The 3,654-nt window shown below is 65.3% G+C and overlaps 1 long non-coding RNA gene across 1 annotated transcript; it reads right to left on the bottom strand.

The window, feature by feature from the left end:
- Positions 1–212: 212 nt before the first annotated feature.
- On the bottom strand, positions 213–3,064 carry LOC147571756 (uncharacterized). The gene is made up of 2 exons (XR_015246770.1): positions 877–3,064; positions 213–562 (listed from the first exon to the last, which is right to left on the bottom strand). It is a non-coding gene; the product is annotated as an uncharacterized LOC147571756 (long non-coding RNA).
- Positions 3,065–3,654: the final 590 nt, after the last annotated feature.

Here is a 3,654-nt window from a genome sequence, read left to right on the forward strand (position 1 = left end):
CCTTGGCCCGGGGACGCATCGCTTCGCCTCCGCGTCTGTCACCACACTGCATCCTCCCCGCCTGTGTCTCTGCCTTCACGTGTCGTGTTCACATGTTCTCTTGTGGGGCACCAGTCACACGGGATTAGGGACCCTAATGACCTCATCTTAACTTGGTCACGTCACCTGCAAACACCCCACTTCCAAGTAAGGTCAGATTGACAGGTGCCGGGTTAGGATTTCCACATCTTTCTTGGAGACACACTTCAGCCCCGAACAGCAGGGGTCCCAGTGGCAGTCAGTGTGACCGTTTCTAGAATTTGTGGTCGAGGCAAGTAGGTTCCTTTCTTCCCGTCATGACGAGGTGCACCGAGGGCCATCACCCGTGCCTCACAGAGCCTGAGAAGGCAGCCAAACGGCAGAAATGATAGCCACCAGAGCGGGAGGGAACAGCGTGGCCCTCTCCGGTGGACTGGATCGAGCCGGTCCTGAAGGCTCACTTGCCTGGCGTCTCATGCACAGGAGCTGCCAACCTCCTTTTCTGCCCGAACTGCCTTCTCTGAGAGATTCTGTCACCTGCAGCCTGAAGGAACGGGCTTTGCTAGTCGTGGCCCCAGATGGAGTCGGGCGGGGGACGCAGAGGCCTCCCCTGCTCAGGAAAGGTGTGATAAACTCGGCCCAGGCCCGGGCAAGTGACTGTGCCTCCCGCCCCTGTGTCTCTTTCAAGCCGTCCGAGGTTGGGCCGAGGCGGTGGGCTGCCTGGACGGCCGGAAAAATTCCGGCTGGTGGTGGCCCTGGAATGACAGGCTGCAGTGGGCCGGCCCCACCCAGCTCTCAGGGGGGATGGTACCGGAAGTGAGGCCTGAGGCTGGCAAAGAGGTTCTGGGAGCTGCTCACCTACCGGGCGAGCCACGTGCTGGAGTCGTCGGCTTGCGAGCGGCCACCAGAAGGGGCATCTTCGGCTCACGGTGTCAGGTCAAGGCGACTGTCCCCGTGAGGCACCGGCTGTCCCAGGCACACGAGTCCTGGCTGCTTCTGTCAGACAGGATGTAGGCTGTGCCGTGGCCCCCGCCCCGTGCCGAGACTTCAGTGCCGCCTGCCCGGCTCCGGTCCACCGCCCGCCGGACAAGAGGAGCAGGCCACTCGATGGCGGGGAGCACGGCTTTGGGAGCAGGGTCGTGTGAGCGGCTGGAACGCCACATGGCCGCTTTGCGGCGGGGGGCGGGGGGGGTGCTTGAGCACGACATGCTGTGACTTTTGGGCAGTGTGCCTTTCAATGTGCTTGGAAGGAGGAAGGCAGGTGGGCATCAGGCAGCCTGGTATGGACGGAGAACGTGTGTGTTTGCTCCTCGGCCTGGCCCGGCCAGCTCAGGAAAGACGTGCTCCCTTCTGTAGGCAGTTGGAGTTGGGCTTTTGGTGACTGACAAAAGCCTAGGGTGTGCCCGTCCCTCCAGGGGACCGCGGGGGCCTCTGCCTGGGCCTGCCACCTTCTCCTCCAGCTCAGTGGGGGGGGGGGGGGGCAGCTGGGACAGGGGTGCGGGCCCCTGGATCTCAGGTTCCCCTAGACTCTGGGCTCTTCTCTCACAGAGACACACGCACCGGTGACACAAAGGGTGACTCTTGTCACGTCTTCTCCCCTTCTTATTTTAACACACACCTGCTGCCAATCAAGGAGGAGATAAGAGGGGCTGTGCCCTGTTGGGCTCCCCTGGGAGACAACCCCGTCCCATGGCAGCCCCTTCCTCCTGGCACCTGGAGCCCCGCGGGGACGGGAGGCGGAACCTCAGGCCTTCGAGCTGCTGCCCCCCCCCCCCCCCCCCCCGGTCTCCCAGCCGCAGCTGAGGCCCCTCCCGAGGGCTCCCTCCTTCCCTCCTGACCCCCCCGGGCCATCTCAGCCTCCTCACCCCAGCAGACTTGCTGGCCCCCCCCAAACCTGGGAGCTGCTCGGACTCTGGGCCGCATCAGGCCCTGTTGACGGCAGCTCCTCCACATGGGCTCCGACTACCGCGGCCCCACCGGGCTCACTGCCCCCGTCAGACGTGCCCCAGCATGTACAGCGTGTTCACCAGTTAGAGTCACCCCGACAAAGGCCGGGGAGTCGTTGCTGTGGGGCTCGGAGGGGCCAGTCTGGGCTGTGTCTGCAGACTTCATGCTGACTGCGTTCCTTCCGGAAGGCCCCGGTCTGGCTCCGTTGGCATTTACCCTCTGGCTCAGCCCGCCACCACCTGTGCCCTGGTGCCTGTGGCTGGAGGGGTAGAAGCCAGCACTGGCAGGACTGGTCCTGTCTTTGGCCCGGGTGGGGCGGGGGCACTAGGGCAGGTGGGGCCTCAGGAAGGGGTGCCCGGGGAGCACCAGCTCAAATGCGCAAGGAGAAGGGACATCTTGGAAGAGGACGTAGCCTGTGCCAGAACCCAGTGGCAGCCTTGAGGACAGGTCCTGAGAATGACGGTGCCCACAGCCGTGGTTTGCTACGAATTTCTGCCATGTCGGCAGACTGGGATGTGATGCAGCCTGGAGGTCAGGGCTGGACTCTGTGTGGGAGGAAGGCCACCTGGCCAGCCCAGGCTGCCACCAGGGGGGTGAGGCCATCTCGGAGTCCCACCGGGTGGCTGTTACTGTCCCTGCCCAGGAGGAGCCGGGCTCAGCCCCAGACCCTGGCCCCAAGTGCCCCTGGGAAGGGCCAGAGGCTGCCCTGAGTCGGCTCCAAGGCCTTTCCGGGCCCCCGGCCTCCCCATCCTCAGCCATGAGCCTTTGGCTAGCTCTGCGGAGGCACCCTCTCTTGGGCAGGAGGCAGATGCATGAACAGGGTGTGAGGACCCAGAGGCCCCCCCCCCCGCCCCCCAGGAGGTCTGAGAAGGAGTGGGGGGAGGGGAAGTGGCCCAGGGGCCAGATGGGGCAACCGGTCTGGAAACTCCCTGGGCGCTGAGAGGACAGCCTGGCCGCTGGGGGGGGCACGGGGGGTGCCACACAGCAGGCACTGTCCGGGCCTGAGGGTAGAGAATGAGATCAGAATGTGAAGGGCAGGGAGGCCATGCTGTGGTGTGGGACGGGCGAGCCCCTCCACCCACAGTGCGTCTGCGGCCTGCCCCGGCCTGTCCGCCCGCCCACCCCACCCAACATTTTCCGATGGAAAGTTCCCAGGGTAGCGGCAGCACAGATTCCACGAAGAGGGTGTACCCGGGCAAGGGCAGGCCTGAGGGCTTACCGACGCGAGGTCGGGTGGGGGGGTGGGGGGAGGGCCAGGCCGCTGAGGGGGCCCATCGATGCCCCCAGCTCCCCCAAAGGCTGGTGTTCCCCTCCTTCGCGGGCACCCCTCCCCAGGCAAGGCGTGCTCCTGGGAGGGCAGGGGGCCAGCACGGTGGTGGACACGAAGCTTCCCTGGCTTGTCTGCTGGACACAGTGTCTACGCTTGGGGAGCGGCCATCGGATGGAGGAATCGACACTCGAATGAGTGAATGGCCCATGGGGTGGCCCACCTGACCGCCGGACCGAAAAGCACATTGGAAAACCATGGGCTGGCAAGGACCTGGGAGCGTCCCCTCTGGGGGGGATTCGCCCCTGTTGCAACAGGCCTGGGAGAAAGGACTTCCAGGTTGGAGGGGCCGGTTTCCCCCGAACTGGATGGGGGAGGGTGTGGCCAAGGTGTGGGGTTCCCGGAAGCAAGAGCCAGTCCAG

The sequence above is a fragment of the Puma concolor genome, chromosome F2 (genome assembly GCF_028749965.1).
Source record: "Puma concolor isolate L17-30 chromosome F2, mPumCon1.1.hap2, whole genome shotgun sequence".
Lineage (NCBI taxonomy): Eukaryota > Metazoa > Chordata > Mammalia > Carnivora > Felidae > Puma > Puma concolor.